Raw genomic sequence first — 17,332 nt, 5'->3', positions numbered from 1 at the left:
ATTTGATTTTTATGATTATACCTACATTAAAAAGTAGTGTGGACCAGCTGGAGAGAGTATCTGTGAAAACTGTGGTGGGATGCTGAGACTTGCACCAGGCATGTTTTCTGGTTGCTTTTGAGCTGTCTGGTGCTGCTGGCTGCTCACTCTGGGGAACATGATTCTTCTAGTTAATTCCTGGCAAGAGGGATTTGTTCATGTGCTGCAGGACCACCCCACAATAGAAGTGAAAGCCCAGGCAGGATGGATTACCTGGAGACTTGCTTTAAACACTGCATTCCTGATCTAGCAAAAGCAGATGGTAGCTTTGCCCTATAGGGATGTAGTGGGATGAAGGCATGGAAAGAAAGGCATATTTCAGTAATGTGATTGCGTATAGTTGTGCCAGTTAGTGAAACAGGTTTAATAATTTTTCTTTCTTTTTGTTCTCTCTTCCCTTTTCTTTGTAATTATTACTGAAAGGGGAAGGTTGATGTGAGTAGGCTTCTGAGAAGGAAGGCTGGTTTGAGAAGTTAGAAAGAAGAAATCTTCTACTGAAAGGATCGTATCTTCTTTAAGGAGCTTATACAATGCCAAGTGCACATTAGATGCTTAACCAGTAATGACTCGTGTCTAGTGGCTGGTGCTTGACCTGCTGATGTGAGCATGTGGGGACAGTGCTTGTAACCTTCAGTCACAGAGGCTGCTCAGACAGACACTGCACTCAGCTGAGGCTCTCAGCCATCCAAAGACACTGGCTGAGCATGCTTAATTTAAAGGTGTACAGCCTCTTTTTGGTGTGTGTCCTGAGGCAGGGAAGGGGATGTGTAATGTCATATTATTGCTAGCATGACTTGGAAAAATACGTGATGTTATCTGAGACAGTAGGTGTGAGAGCCAGTCTGGCAGATGTGACAGTCCTGCTTTCTGGATCTGACAGCTGGCAGCCCAGGGAGCATACAGCCAGACCTGGTATTTGCTGAAATGCTCATGTTATGGCTTGTGCTGAAGGAAAGGAAGAAGTAGATGTGACAGAAGTAGGAGTACAGTGTTTCAGGTTTTTTGTTTTTTTTTTTTTTACAAAGGACAAGTTTGGAAGTAGACTTACAGAAAAGCATTGTCTTTCTCAGTTTCCTGTCTCTTCTTGATTAAAAGACTAGGCTTGACTACAAAAAAACCAACCAATCTTTGTGGCCAACCAACTCACTGAATCCAGGCAGGTGACAACATTTCTTCCTCTGCGTGGAAGATCTTAGCTGCTGGCATAGTCCTGCTACTCTCAAAAAGTAAGACCAAACCACAGTGGTGCTGAGCTGGTTGTAGCTTAGTCAAATTTCTATTCTAAAAGCAGTTTATGGTAAGGCCTCCAAAGTTTCCTGCAATAAAGGTCATCACAGGTTTCTTTTGAAATGTCCTGAATGTCTCCTGTACTCTCTGTCACTGGAGATACATGATTGTATAAGGAATATTGATTGTTCAGATCTTTCTATATAGCAGCAAGGAACTAGATCCCAAAAAACAACGTCATATAGCTAGAAGGTAGGTGAGATGAGTAAGTAAAGCAGACGGCAATAGGAAAAAAATACGAGGCCCATCTGTTCCAAAACACATGGAATTTCAATTGTTTTTCTAGAGCCCTTCTTTGAAGAAACTAGAATGTATCTGCACATTGAATATCACACCATATTTCATTTTCTTAACATCTCTTTCTAGAATGTATGTGCTCTTCAGCAGAGGCACGCACGCCTGCCTGCTGCTTTTTGTGGGCAACATGTTGAACTTTTACAGGGTTACTGTTCAGAGCAGCTTGGCCAGTGAAAGAGTGGGTGGAGGGTATTCAGCTCTGCATCCACTGGCATTCCTTGTTTTCAGAGGTCGTGAGCCAAGGAGGGCTGTGCCTCTGAGCACAGGCAGTCATATGGCAGGGTCGCTGCCAAGGGATGAAGCCACTGACTTGTGATGCAGTCTGTCTCTCTCAGACCTTCATGCTGGGATAAAGGAGGCGCTTAGGGTGCCAGGGAGAGCCTGAGGTCAGCACCTGATGAGACTGAGGCTTTATGACTTGGAAAGACATGACACGCCTCAGGGTAAGTGGGGGAGAGCATGGCTCTGTGTCACCTTGTAATGATAAACAGGTGGCATCAAGGCATGGGGGCAGTGAGCGTGGGCTGGTAGTTCTAGTCCAAAAATCATGCAATAAAGTCACTTCGGCTGTTAAGAAAAGAGAGGAGTTCATGGTGTGTGTGTGCTTATGAGCAGAAGGCAAGAAAAGGAGTAAATGGCACGTAGGAACGTGTGCCTGAGCCTGCCAGACCCTTGGCAGAGGCAAGGGAGAGTAGCAGGTCCATTCCTGTGAGATCTGGGAGGAAGAGTTCCTGTCCCCATGGCGAGAGGTGTGCAGAGAGCCTGGTGCTGTGATTTCTTCATCCCTCACAGCTCATTCCAAAATGAGATCACATTTTAGCAATCCACTGTTCTCAACTGGCCTTGGCTCTGTCCTGTCACGTGCACTAGTACTACTTTTGCCCAGGCCCACCCCAGAACTGCTTGCCCTGGGGATGGCAAGGGAGGCTGGCAGTCTTGTCTGACCCCAGGAGGTAGGTAAGCCTACACAAAACCAGAAATAAGAGAGTAGTCTTTCTCTGTAGCTTGTCTTGAGGTTTAATTTCTCTCTTTACTTGAGTCTTTGTTTCCATTGCTGTGGTTTTTCATCAGTTTTGATCACAGTCAAGTCATGCTAACATAGCGTACGTGCAGTTTACCTAGAATGGAAAATCATCTCAGTCCATTCAGCTCCAGCGGCCTTTTGAAAGAGGCCCCACTGTGAAATGAAGGAAGACTGGGGGAAAAGAAGCGTTCTACTGCTGGTATTTTATCAGACTGCTATTCTCTTGGTAGTTTCTTAAAGTCCCAAGCTGGCAAGCAAGGGGTGGTGCCTTTCTCAGCTCTCACTAAAAAGCAAAATATTTCTGCCTTTGAGTGCAGAGCAGCACAGCACCTGTTGTGTTCCTATGGTTCTGAAGCCAGAAGGCAGAGAAATTGATCCTGTAACTTTTGTCCAATTTCGTTGCTTTTGAGGGAAGTGCTGTGTTTTGAGGAGATGTGTGCTGAACAACCATCATTTAATTCTTGGGGGTTACTAGTAGTGTGTGCTGCAGCTGAGATAGGCTGCTGGATAGCCCTGGCTCAGTTTGGCATCTTTGCAGCTGGCAGGGTTAATGCTGTGTGTATGGGAGGAGGAAGGAGGATTTGTACTTCAGACCTGCCTCTGCTGGGAGCTAGAGAAGCCAAGCACCGCCTCATTTATTGCGCCGGCAAGAGTGAAGGAGCTGACAAGATATTCCTGTAATTTGTTTGAAGCTGCATTCATTTCTCCAGAAGGGGGAGAGTGGAGTAGTCGAATGCTGGGAGGAATTCCCAGTCTAATTCAGGATTGTCCTTTTTCCCTGACTCCACAGACACTATGAAGGGGCTGTCAGATCTACTCACATGTTTTGCAAAGTCCAGGATTATCTAGTTATTGAGTCAGTCTTTGTAAAGTTTGACCCAACAATTCTGTTTTAAGAGTTCACTGTTGGTTTTGATGCTATTTTGGTTACTGAGAAAATATTATAAATGCACGGAGGTGCAAGCCATGTGCATCTCATGACTGCAGGAAGTGCATAGATGTATGGCAGGCATGGTGCTCCTTTCTGATGGGGAAATTTGAATTTGGCTCACAGATATTATATTGTAACAAAAAAAGGATGGCAGAATGAGTTTCGAGTATTTTTGTGACACTGAATTTTTAGTGTTTTATCCTCTGATATATTAATTGTTACTTCTGTTTTTTTTTGAAAACCAGACTATTTCCTCCATTGCAGTTACATTTGTTTTCTTTTGACAAACCCTGATTTGTTGCTCCTGTTTCTGTAAGGATCAGATGGGTAATGGAAGCTGTACAGCAACTTTATGTATGCTACTCGAGATAGTAAAATGCAAGCCTACAATAGGCCTTTTTTCAGCAGCTGTAAAGCTGTTGTATGAATACAGTGAATCCATTCAGTGTCCCCCACGCTTGCTGGGAGCACCCTGGAGAAGAGAGTTGTACTAGTGAAATGACTATCCAGCAAAATGGTTTCAGAGGGGCAGGCTGATGACTCACTCCTTATTTTGGTTTGCAGGGTCTTTTTCTGGGTATGTGAAGTTTTAGCCTGAGTTAAGAGATCTGTAACTTTCTATGACTTTCTCCTTCTTTCCAGGTTGTCCACTAAATCAGCATGGGTGTTCTGTTCCTTACATCAGTCCTCTGAGATGGGGGAATGCTCTTATTTTTGTTGTAGAGACAGGGGCAGGGGAAATTTTGGGTTAAGTGACAGTGTGAATTAGGAGCCAAACACTCATGCTGTAGTTGTACTATAGAAGCTCAAGTGTCATTCAGAGCTATTTCAGCCTTTCAGGAAGTGTCACATAGCATTTGCCCATAGGTCATGCAAAAAAGCATGGAGGATAGCTGGGAATCTGTCCATCAAACAGTTTTATTTGACTCTTTAAACAGAGCATTAAAATGTAAGTATGTAAAGTGAGAAAGGGAGGATTTTGTGCTGATTTTGATATTTGGCCACCTTGTATTTGAGTTCAGGAAAAAAATGAGAGGCAGAACCTAGTTGATTCGGCAGGGTGATGCTCTGTAAGATAATCCCTTTAACACTTTTTCTTAAATTAAGAAGGGTTTCTAGGTAGCATGAGTCATGGACAGACTGTCCTCATTTCACTTTGAACTTGCAGCCTTCTCTGGACGTGTGTCACAGATTTAGAGGACTTTGTCTGCTTCCTGCAAGTGGTAGGCTTGGCTCCTGCAGCCTTGACTGGTGTAGAGTGAGAGCAGGCTCCTTGAAGGAAGAGGCAGCACCATGTCAGCGGGAATAAGCATGGTGGAGTAGGGGCCCAGCTTGAGTATTTTGTACAGTAAGAACCTTTGGGGAGTGGTGACATAGGCACAGCCTTTGTACAGGTGTCAAGGTCCCCCTTATTTGTGTGTTGTGGTCTGCTTCAAGTTTTGGGTTGTTCTCCTCCAGGGTGTGTGGGGGAATGCACTGTGGTGTAGAAAGCTGTACTTTTTGAAGTTTTGACCACTTTTGGAAAAGTTGTCTTTTTTGAGGTATATAAAGCCACAGAAGGCTGTGAATATTGTCTTCATTTCTTAATTAAAAGCAAGGGGAAAATTATTCAGACCTGTGTGTTCTAGCCAAGGCAGAAAATCAAAGTGTTCTGGCTTACGTGCACACAAGGTCAAATCCTCTCGTTGTCATGTTGTGTAAATTTGTTGGCTTCAGTGGGGGTAGCCACAGGTGTAACCTGGGAACAGTTTCTTTCAGCCTTTTTACAGAACAAAAATGAATGTGGTTGTTGGTCCTAAAAATTGTTCATAGAGAAATAGCTGGGATGTTTGTAATCCAGAGAGGCCATGCAAATGCAAGACCACGCTCTCAGAGGGAACGTGAACTCTGCACTGGCTGGCAGTGTTTTCCTGCTGACAGAGCCTGGTTTGGAGTCTTACGTACTCAGCTGGCCCGTGGCCAAGCCTTGCTGCAGGTACGGGAGAGGGAGGAGGGTGAAACAGGGGGCGGTGAGAAACTGTTCTCGGTAGCAGCACTCGCTGAAAAGTCAAAAGCCTTCAGACCTTTTTTGGTGATGGTAGAAAATGTCAAAATTGATTGTATTAGAGACCTGCCACTTACACTGAACTCATCTACTTTGTTGCTCCTCCTCCCTTCCTTCCTCCCTCGACAGCTGGGCTGGGTTTTGTAGTGCTAATGCTGCATGGCTTCTCCAGCACAGCTACTACTTCCCCCACGCTGCTACTACAGAAATACTACAGGAACTCAGTGAAGACTGAGGGAGAGGGCTGTATATGTTCTATTAGTGATAGTAACAGTGATTGCAGGAACAAAACAGGGTAGCAGTTTAATACTTTACATAATGATTTTTCTTCTGGTTTGTGTTCTGGGTTTTCTTCAATTTTTGCTGTCATAAATTTGTGGAGTCTGGTATATCCTGGATTGTGCTTTAAATGAATACTTTGTAGTGCGCTTATCTTATGGATTTTTAAAATGCCATGGTTTTGAGTGATCTAAACCAGTGTTTTATTTTTTTTGTTCACTTGGGTCTTTTTTAATTTTATTTTTTAAGTACAGCTCACAGAAGAGCTGTTGCTGGAGGAAGTTACCACACTTGCTTTAGATAATGAAACATACATTCAGAAAAGGTCAGGGATTTCCCCTGAGCCACCCACCAATTGCTTGAAATGACGTTTTCATTCTGAGTGTTTCTTTTTTTGTTTTTGTTTAAGATCCTGGAGCACAGGGAAAGAGTTTTAATGCAAAATACCAGAAAAAAAAGTCTGCAACATCTCCTGTGAGAGGGGAGAGAAAAGGAGATTAACAATTGCATCTTGAAACACTCATGATTTGAGGTAAGTGATTGAAGGATCTTGTCATAAGTTACAGTTAGTTTGTAATTAAATTAATCATTATTTACCTCGGAGTGTCATGATATTGTTGTTGAAGGCAATAAAAACAGGCAGGAGAGGGAGGGAGAGAACGGTAACGGCAAACCCAGAAACAGCAGTAAAAATACGTAATGCACTTATCTTTTTGAAAATGAGCCCCATGAGTTCCAGTCCCACAAACTGGCAATCATTCTGACATTTATAAGGGTTAGACCCTGTTTAAATCAATGAGGCTATTATCTCTGAAAGTTAGGAAAGTTTGGAATCTATATCATATGGGAACTATTGAAGAACATACAACACCCAGTCAGAAAAATGCATATACTAATCTCTTACTGTTGGTGATATGTCATGAGTAATCTGATTTTGCAGCATTCTTAAGTGATATTTTTATATTAAATACATAGTTCTCATTTTTATGTTTAAACACCTCATTGAAATACCAAACTTCTTAGCAAAGCCTGTGAATTCTATACCAGCTTTAACAATACATCTGCCTTAATTGCTTCATCAGTATGCCTTTGAACAAATGGAGTTTAACGTATAAAGAAAATAATGTCCCCTTTCATAACTAGAGTTGCATATTGCACTTGGATATTTGAATAACAACTGAACTAAATGTTCCCTGGCTGAGGCTGAATTGTGTTGTCAGAGTTAATTTTTTTTTAATAAAGACAATGATGAGGCACAAGGAGAAGCTCACCTTATCCCTCTAGTCTTATTTTTTTTTTGTTTTGTTTTCATTTCTCATTAGAAAAGAATCAAACTTGAATCTAGTAAGGAGAAGATACTACAGTTGTAAAACTTTTAACCAATGAAAATGTTGCATAAATGAACACTAAAAAACACCAGCATCTTCCTTAAATAAAAATTTTAAATTATTTATTCTCTTCTGCCCCACAATTGTGCTGAAAGAGACAAAACTGCTGTAAGGAATCTGCAGAATCAAAAAGACACATATAACCTGAAAGAAGCAGAGTATACATTCCCACAAATGTGCAGAGAATGAAAACCTTTTGGCAAGTGGCATTTGCAGGCATATGTTGCTTACCAGATTTCAGAGGAGAGGAGATCGTAACCGAACCCTGGTGACTGCTCTGTATTTTGTTTTGTAGGAACAGAGCTATTAAGTTTCTTTTGAAATCAACAGGCCCACTGCAGGGAGCTAAATATTTCCTTTCTGCTCAGTGAACGGGGGCCATTGCTTGGGAGATTGTAGTGGTCCTGTAGGTATTTGTACTGATTTTTCTGAACAGGTCAAAAGTTTTTCAAATCAGTGTAGCCAACTCCTTTTCATGTGCAGGTCTTGCACTAGGGACTGTGATCCCAAACAGGAATACAGAACTCTTTCAGCAGGCACTTTTTGTAGTTGTGAAATGAGGTATTAGTGCAAACCTGTTTGAAGGCTGAGGTCAGGTAATACCTTTCTCTCTGGGACAAGCCCTGTTTCAGGTGCAGGTGACAGTCTTGGCCAAACCAGTGAAAGAAATGCTCCTTTGTGTGATCACTCTCAGCCTACCTTTGCTTTCTGTCCATCCCACTCTCTTGGTTCTGTGGAGCATAAATCAAAATGCTTTTATTGCTGCCTTCTTTTCATTGATGTCAGGCCAGGATAAGGCGCATGATTTTCCTTTCACAATTGCCTTCTTGTTGCTCTCTGAGGAAGCGCACGTTGAAGTTCAGGAAGAGGTATTTTGTAGCATCTGTGTGGCCTTTATAGTAATTTTATCAGCTCTATGTTACGCTCAGAAAATCGTTGAGGTTGTTTTTAGCTTTTTTTGTATCACAGAGTGCAGGAGCTCATTGTCAGAGTATTTGAGGGAACCTCTTTGGTGCCAAAAGATCCATATTAGGATATATTAAATTGTACCGCTATCCTTCTCCTTTCTTATTTTTTTCAGCATGTGGAGCAATAATGCCCCCATTTGTGTGCATGGAGAAGGTCCTGTGGTATATGCCAGGGAGTTATGTGGGCGCTGAGCTGAGCAGGCAGAGAGACTGATTCTCTCCTGCTTTGTATTTTGCACTGGGAGTGAACACAGGGGACTGAGCCTGCCCAGATTAAACACATGCCTTTTTTGTTTTGCTCTTCGTTCAGCTGTCAGCATGCCATGTTCAGATGGCAGTGATCAGTCACAAACTGTCCCCTGACCATGCTCCTCAGCTCTCCTGAACCATTAGTTTTGTGGAGCTCTTCAACAAAGATGGCACTGGTTCGATTTCCCCACCCCCTCCCCTGGCTAATGGAAGAAGACTTTGTTTGTTTGTTTGTATTTCCCCTCTAATCAACTGCATTAGATCCCAAAGCAACTTGTGTTAAGTGGAAGTGAGGCTTTGATAATATGTGTGCTTGCTAGAGACTTAAGATTTTTTTTTTCCCCACCCCCTGTATATGGATCTTTTCAATGGGGTGCCGCTATTGTGAATCAGAAGGAAAGTGCATAGGCTGCCAAACACATAATAAAATTATTCTTTTGTTTCAGTATGTGTGTGTGAGCCTTTGTAAAGAGGAGGTGGTGAGGACAGAGAAGGGAGACCTTCAGTGCATGGAGGCAGGAGAGTGCAGTGGCACAGTGCAGGGCAGCACTGTGGCAAGATGTGGCCGTGCCAATGCCACCGTGCCCCTTCTGCTCTGCTCTGGTGGGCACTGCCTGGGACTCGCACTGTCACACTGCATGTCCCAGGAAAATGGGTGAAGTTTGCACAGCCATTCACTATGCTGCCTGTAAACCACATAAGGCAAAATATTCAAAAGCTGTAATGTTTCCAGTGCTTTCCCTAAACTTTCAAAAGAGTGATGGAAAAATGAACTGTGCCGATCCTGTCCATCCTCACTGTGAGGCTATTTATTGTAAAGGATGTATAGTATAGTTAATTTCAGTATGGAGTACATAAGAGCTTGAACCAAAGCCTTAGATCCAAGCCCACCAGCAGCTTTGCAAAAGGCAGGAGCCAGAGCTGAAGTCAGTGGTTCACACAGTTTCTAGCAGAGAGTGGTTTTAAGTTACTTCATGAAATGGGAGTAGCCAGGAATTTTAAACTGAGGCTTTTAAACAAGTTTTTGACTTTTTCTCACCCACCATTCTCCTCTGCCTTAGACGGTTATTGCAAAAGCACAGCAGCTATTTTCTCCTAGCCACTGTGGCCAGGACACACCAACTTAGGGAAAGGAGAAAGGCCTCTGTGCTGGTGACTGTTATACAGCCAATTGCTTTTTTTCCTGAGTTTTTTTTTTCTTCTACGGAGTTAGACCACTCTTCTGGATGGAGATCTTTGAAATCACAGTGGAGGCTTTGGAAGTAGGATCCTGAAATTCCAAAGACATCAAGAAATTATTTATCACCCTGGCATGGAACAAATCAGGCCACAGTGGCTGGACTGCCACCTCCTGAAAAGTCCTGTCTTGAGATACCATAGCTGAATTACAGACATGAAAAATTTCAGCATTGTAGACAAGAAGTCCATAAGGCCCAAATTTTTCATTTCTTGCTAGATATGTGGTTCTGTTTTTATGCTCTCCCTTTTCTTTTGCCCTTGGACACAACATTTTAGGCTTTTCAGTCTCTAGCTGTGCATGCACTAGAGAGGCATCTGGTTATGTGTTACTTTACACATCTGTTACGTACGTCAGAGAGTCAAATCCAGCACCCAGAGACTTAATGTGTATTTGCAGTACTCCCTGTGGGACTTCGAATCCTTCATTCAATGAACTGCTTTTGAGGATACAGTATTTCAATCTAGTGCATATATTACTGCAGTTTATTGCATATATATTGCACATATATACAGTACAGTCTCCTTTGTATTTGGCAGAGAAATCTGGTGTGGGAAAGATGAGAAGTGCAGGTGAACTGGGAAGTATTTAGGTATGGCAGTTAGCTTGCTACCTCCTGAAAACATATCTCTGGTTGGCTGCATGAGAAACAGTTTTCATCATGGTTTGAATATTTCTAAAAGGTGCCCCAACAGTGTTTGTGTATTTCAAACTTAACTTCAGGCTTGTTGGACAGTGGGCCAAATACCTGAGGTGGAATTGGTAGCTGAGGCAAAGCTCAGGCTTTGCAGTTTTGTCTGGAGAATCTGTACTATTTGCAGGCTGTACAGGAAGCACGAGTGTCATGGCTTGACCCCAGATGACAATCAAGTACTATGTAGCTACTCACTCCCTGTACCCCCACAGTGGGATGGGTAAGAGAATTGGGATAAAAGTAGGTAAAACCCCTGTGGTGAGATAAGTACAGTTTAATTATATAACAACAGCAAAAACAGTAACAACAGTAGTGGTAATGATGATTATGATGATGTAATGAAAAGGGAGGCAAACAGAAGAGAAAGAGAAATAAAATGTGAGAAGGACAAGTGACACACAGCATAGCTGCTCACCAGCCAGTGACTGATACCCAGCCTGTCCCCAAGCAGCCATCAGCCTCTCCTGGACAACTCCCCCAGCTGACAGATTGAGCAGGATGCTCTATTGTATGGAATATCCCTTTGGCCAGTTTGGGTCATGCTCCCTCCCAGCTTCTTGTGTACCTCCTTGCCAGCAGAACTGGGAAAATGGAAAGTCCTTGACTACTGAGCAACTAAAACATGAGTATGTTATTAACATTATTCTCATGCTAAATCCAAGACCCACAAAACTTACAAGCTACTAGGAAGAAAATTAACTCCATCTCAGCTGAAACTGGTTAGCTGAACCTGCATTAGTTATGGTTTCTGCTTTGCTTTTCCCTCTGATTGCTTGTTCTGCAAGTACATTAAGTTTGCAGAAAACATGTAACTTCTTAAATGGTCTTTTTTTATGATCCATGCAGAACCCAAATTTGGAAGATGTTATTCCTGCTTAGGGCTGTTCATTAGTGTGCAATGCATGCCAGTGAGCAGATGGACTTACCTGTTAATTTTTGGGGTTTTTTGTTTGCTGTGGTGGGACTGCCCTCTGTGCTGGCCATCCTTGGGTACAGCAGTCGACATAAGCATTGCTGATAAACTTGTGTGCGTGTTTTCTCCCCTTCTGCTGACCTGTAGTGGAGCTGCTGCTCACTGTCTGGGGAGGGGAATGGTAGCCATCACAATGGCACTGTATGCCAACCTCTGCTCTGGGAGCCCCTGGCTAGGCCACTGTTCAAACCTGCTGGCTGGCTGTTACAGGGGGCTGGGTACCACAGACATTAGTGCAGGGGAGCTGGGATGGGGGAGATTTTATTGAATCCAAGACAATGTGAAAATTGCAAAGATTTGGCAGAAGGCAACCTACAGCAAGAGGGAGAGTGCAGAGTGAGCATCATGATTCGCTTCTGCTGGAGGGCTCAGGAGCTGGAGCCCATGTGGGAGCATTTTGCTGCTGAGCAGTGGTTCTTTGTGCCCTGATGGAGCTGTGGGTGTCAGGAGAAGGCATCCCAAGGGTTCACCAACCCCGTGGCCCACTCTCCCTCTGCAGTGGGGAGTCCTTTGGCAGCCCTCTCCTCCCCTGGCCCTCTGCGACGTGGCTGCTGTGGGCAGGGTGCTGCAGCTGCTTGTTTGAAATGATAATATTTTATGCTGTTACTGCGGAATACTGCAGTATTTTTTGTAATTGTGGGCTGCAGGCCAGTAATGTACAATAACATTTTGCTCTTCCTGTGCTGTTGCTACTGTAGGCATTTGTTCCAATTTGGGCTGCATTTGGAGGACTTTCTTTTTCTTTTTTTTGTTTCTTTTTGTTGTTTCTAGACGCTACTTGTTATCTGTTGTGGATATTTTTGGAGTATTCATTTCTCCCATGTATGTCCGTACAAATCTATCTGAGAAAGCACTTCAGAGAGTAGCAGTCTCTATTGAACAAGCAATTGTTGTGGCTTTCACAGAATTACATTTTTTTGAAAGTATGAGGCAAGAACGAGATGAAGATTGCTTTTTAAGTTTAAAAACCATTATGGTTTTAAAAAATATTTGAGGCAGATAGAAAGCAAAGCCTTTCTTTGACTGATGGGCGGTATATTTAGCACTGAAGTCCCCATCTGTACCTGGCTGTAGGTGATCGAAACCTCTGGGATGGCAGAATCTGGGAGGCAGAAGTTTTAATGATTCTCTGCAGCTTTGGTTTTAACTGTTAATTTAAAAAACAAAAAAGAAAGAATTTTCAGAGGAAAGTAATCATAACTTGGAAGAGGGTCAGTAGTGTTCATGCCAATGATTGTTTATTAATGTGGTCATGGTCTGGAGATGAAACTTTTGTGAAAGGGAAATTCAAGTCCTAAACATCAGAGCTCACAACTAGTCAGCCTGCATGAAATTAATTTCTTTCTGGAAGGTAGAGGTTGAGTCCAAAGAAAACGAGGAAGGTACAACACAAAGGATACAATTAATTTGTTTTCAGGAAAATTTGGAATAAAATAGAGTGTGCTATATGAAAAGGATTGCACTTTTCTCACTTGTAATTTTAGTGTCCTATTACTGTGCTGACTCACTAAATGACTTCAGTCTCAATCTGCATTTGGTTTAAATTACTTTAGAGGCCTGCATTTGTATGCTGCTCTGTAAAGTAATTCTCATCTGTAATCCAGATTTTTTTTCCTTTTGTTCGGCATTTCAACTGACTTGTCTCTTTTCATTTTCCAGGTCTCTGTTTTACTAACATTTGAAAGCAATCTCTCTGTGTGCCTGCTTGGGCCCTGCAATTGGCAAAAGTAATTTTTCAGCAACAGATAGAACAAGGAATGAATCATTGCTTTCTGCCTTTCCATTAAATTACCTAAACCACTACTCATAAATATTGCTTTATGTATGGTACAGCAGCATGATTATCTCACTGCATTGATGGAACAGTGCTGGAAGTGAATATAATTTTTCTTATATTACATCTTTAATGAGCTTCAATTAAAAATAGTGTGTTGGCGTGCCAGAGTAGATGTGTTATTCTCAGAACTTTATTGAAGCTGTTTTGCCTGTTAGATTTGGTTGACATTGTGTTGTTCTGAAAACCCTGGTGGACATGATGTTATTCTGAAAACCTTAAGAATTAAACAACAGAAAACCAGAAAAATCTGCTTTTCTAGGTGAAAGGTGACAGGACAGTAAAATCTAGTGACTGGAAAGATTCAGGTCTTTACTGAGTGGAAAAGCTTGCTTTTTGTCTGTCTTTGAGGATGATTTTTTAACATATAGTTAAAAAAATATTCACAAAGCAGTAGGTTTCTGCAGAGCTCCAGTTAAGTCCCTGATGACTTGACACCTGTGGCAGCAAGTCTGAGTCACAGATAGCAAAAAGCTGTGAAGCCTAATACTCTCAGTATTCAAAAACATACCTACGTAGGAGTTTAATTTCAAGTACCTCTTTTAGCTCTGGGTTCCCCCCCCAACCCAACAAATTTTAAGAGTCATTCTTAGAATTTTGCAGAGAAAAATTTTCCCAGCACTTGAGGATTTGTGAAGTATTGACATCACTTAGAGATCAGAAAATAGCTCTGTCAATTTTAGCTTGACGGCATTCCATTCTCTGCTCCAAAAACCTGAGGAATTACAATGGATGAGTCAAAGTTTTCTTGGAATTTTCTTCCCTCCCCCCTGCGTTGTGCAATTCCATGGCCATTTTTAGCATTGAGGGCAGCTCTCCAAAGAATGTCTGTGTGCTTGAACTGTGATTTCTTGAAAGTCCAGAAGAAGACAGAGTTGTGTCAGATGACAAAAGTCATTCTATGTTTCTACACATTTTTGTAGTATTACGTGAGCTTTATTGAAGAATCCACAGCAACTGGCAGGAGATGTCTGATAGAGAGGTGTTGCATCCTCAGCAGCATGAAGATTTCACTATCATGCTGCTTCATTATGTTGTGATGAGTTTTTGCTTAATTATTTCTGTGTTTTACCAGCTGTTCTGAGAGAAGTAGCCTGACAGAACAAATTATTGGTGATTTGGGAGACTTAGACCAGCTTGAAGCACTTGTTGAAACCACAGCATCCTTCTGTCTTTGCCTCAGTTTGAAAACCAAGGATTATGTATTTAATGTACTTTAGCAGGATGCTGAGAGTGGAAATACTAAGGACAAAGAATTGTGGGGGTACTACTGTTACCTAAGTGATGTGGTATGTTTAAGATAAACAGTGTTGTCAGCTGTTCTTGGCAAAATCCCTGGGGTTACAATGAGTAAAATTTTAACTCTGAACGGGTTTGTTTCTTTTTAACTTGCGGAAGTGGCCTGTATCATGCATATTCTAATGTGTCAGAGTGAATGTGTGAAGTATGAAACTGCTGAAAAGAAATGTGAGGGGGAAGACAGGTTAAAGTGGTTGTAAATGGAAGATCTGTGTATTTTACTTCTGCACTAGATAAGTATTTTACTTAAAATTGGCCAGAAAAAGCAAAAAGGGACATGAAAAAAATGCAAGTGTCCCCTTAAGAGCTGCTGTGTCAAATTTGAAGAATGATTTGAATTGAGTCATTAAAGTGTGAAATGGAGGGATTTTATTTCTGCTTTAAATTATGCATCTCAAATTAACCTTAGCTGTGGAGTCTCTGCTGACGCCCCCGTAATGACACATTATTGGTACTAATGGCTTCTCTGTGACTTGAGATACAAACAGACATCCTAGACAGAAACATTTCGGCTTTGAACTAAATAAGACACACGGTGAGCATTTCTACCTTGGGTTTTAGTTGCAAAGGCCTGCTCGCCTGGTGCTCAATGAGCTCTTTTCAGTTTCCATGCACTGCTCCCCATCCTGGCAGGCAAGGGTAGCTGAATGAAAACCTGCTTCACAAGCTTTGAAGAGCAGGAGAGCAAAAAATCTGGAGTGAATGTGAAGCCTGTCCAGACACTGAGCGCTGCAGGGAGCCAGAACAAAGACGGGGATGTGGGTAGTGGTCAGGGAGGGGGAACTTCCAGTAGATTATAATCTTGGGAGGAAAAGGCCCCAAGATTGTGAGGGAAATGGAGAAGAGATGCCAGGGCTTAAGGAGGAAGTTACTAAATAAGGGAGGGGTGAGATTATAACATAAAATAAGCAGCAGAGGTTAGTCAACCCTTTATGTGCCTCCTGACGTAAAAAGGGAGTGTATCTGTGCAGCTCTGTGCACTCTCTTTTGAAGCTCATTATCATAATTTGAAAAATTCCACCTCTACGCAGAATCACTCATGGGCTTTGCAGCTTTCTTTGTGCTGATGGTGTCTCTCCTGGGACAAGGATGGTACTTAGTACTTCAGTGCAGCTACTGGATAGGCAGAGTGAACGTGGCTGTGAATAAGTGAGACTGGCATTGCCTGGGGTGCTGGATACAGAAGGTGCACAGAATTTTACATGTTGTTGAAAAAGGAGGAGGGGCTTGGCTAGGCAGGCCCAGAATTTAGACCCTGACATGTCTTCCCAAGGATAGTCACTAGCTCATTGCTTCATCCTAGTTTTCTCAGTGGAATGTTAATATACATGATTGCCTCCCCTTCCAAGCTGCAGCGCTGGGAATTTGCCTGTTGGCTATGGCAGGAGTGATGGAGAGGTGCCTCTTCCCCCTGGCTGTGTTGTGTGGTGTGTTACAAGGCTGTGTGACATTATGTGACTTTGTCTATGGATCTGCTCTCAGCAGAGAGTGCTGTGGAGTAAGTAGTCTTGTGGTATTGTGGATCCAAAGCAGGACAGCATTTGACTACTTAGAATCAAATACTAAAAAAAGTATTCAGAGGCCTTCTTTGTATTTCTGCAAGGAACCACATTCCTGAATTGGGTTCCAAGAATTAAAAAGAAAAAAAAATGTAGGTGTGCAATACATCACATTTACTAATGCATTAGAGATATTTATATGAATAATTAAAACACCATTTAGAATTGCCACAGTAATAGAACAAAATGTGTTTTGTCACTTTTCTGTTTCTTTTTGTTGATTGATCAATTTATTGATTTCTTCCATAACTTTAGAGTAGGTATCCTAAACATTACAGTAAATTAGCAAGACTGTGCTTTTTAATAACCTGTTGAAAGCATTAATGGAATGAAAAGAAGTCAGAATTTGGTAATAAAGATCTGAAACCAGAGACCTAGAACACATATCTAGTATTTTGCATCAATTAGGTTTGTAAAATATTAGAGGCTTTGTTTGTACTACCTGTTAATTAAAAAGAAAAAAGTATTTTGTATTCATTATGAATAGCCTAATAGCACATCAGAAAAAAAGGGAAAAATTAGGCAACAAGCTACCTTTGTATTTGACTTTCTATTGTATTTATAGTTAACTTTGGGCTGGTTGGAGTCAGTGGGAACATGTGTGGGATGGAGGACAGAAGTTCACTGTTTAAGAGACCACAGTCCTGAATCCATTTGTGAAAAAGTAGTAAACTTCTGAAACTCAGGTCTGGAAAACAGACAGGTGTTATCCAAGATACTGAGAATTAGGAATTATATTAAATTTCACACACATATGCACACAAAATATTTGTGCATTTCTTAGCTCAGCTTTCTTCTGGGTTATATCTTTGATTTTTCCTTACTATTTGCATTTAGTTTGTTAACCTGTTTTGTCGTATTTTTTCCTACCTTCAAAAAAACCTGCTTTATGAATATGCTAGAATGTGCACTTAACAAGAACCCTTAGCAATTTTTAAGTCAGTATTGTTCTGATCCCTTTTCAGGGCTGTGTTTCTCTGTTTTCCAGCTACAATGGACAATTTGTTGTAACACTTGGATTAGCGTCATATGTTTTGTTTGGTACTGTTGTTCTAGCCAAGCTTCCAATATGTGTTTTCATATGCATTTTTGGGGGCAGTTTTGGATGCCATCAGAGGTTTGTGTTTCTGCCTCCCCATCCATTGGTGATGTCCAGACTTCAGTGAGGAGAAAGAGGTGATCTGGCAATAGTCACAAGTCTGTTAGTCCAGGTTTTAGCTCTGGTTTGAG

At 41.9% G+C, this 17,332-nt stretch overlaps 1 protein-coding gene across 11 annotated transcripts in view; it reads left to right on the top strand.

Moving 5' to 3' along the window:
- ATXN1 (ataxin 1) overlaps window positions 1-17,332 on the top strand; it is a 368,814-nt gene that overhangs the window by 202,036 nt on the left and 149,446 nt on the right. For all 11 annotated transcript variants that reach the window (XM_058027067.1, XM_058027093.1, XM_058027084.1 and 8 more), the window contains one exon: window positions 6,311-6,433. The gene's annotated coding sequence lies outside the window, so the exon portion shown is untranslated. The remainder of the gene's footprint in view (window positions 1-6,310; window positions 6,434-17,332) is intronic.

This window comes from Melospiza georgiana, chromosome 1, assembly GCF_028018845.1.
Source record: "Melospiza georgiana isolate bMelGeo1 chromosome 1, bMelGeo1.pri, whole genome shotgun sequence".
NCBI classification, from domain to species: domain Eukaryota; kingdom Metazoa; phylum Chordata; class Aves; order Passeriformes; family Passerellidae; genus Melospiza; species Melospiza georgiana.
This window is presented reverse-complemented; position numbering and strand designations above follow the sequence as displayed.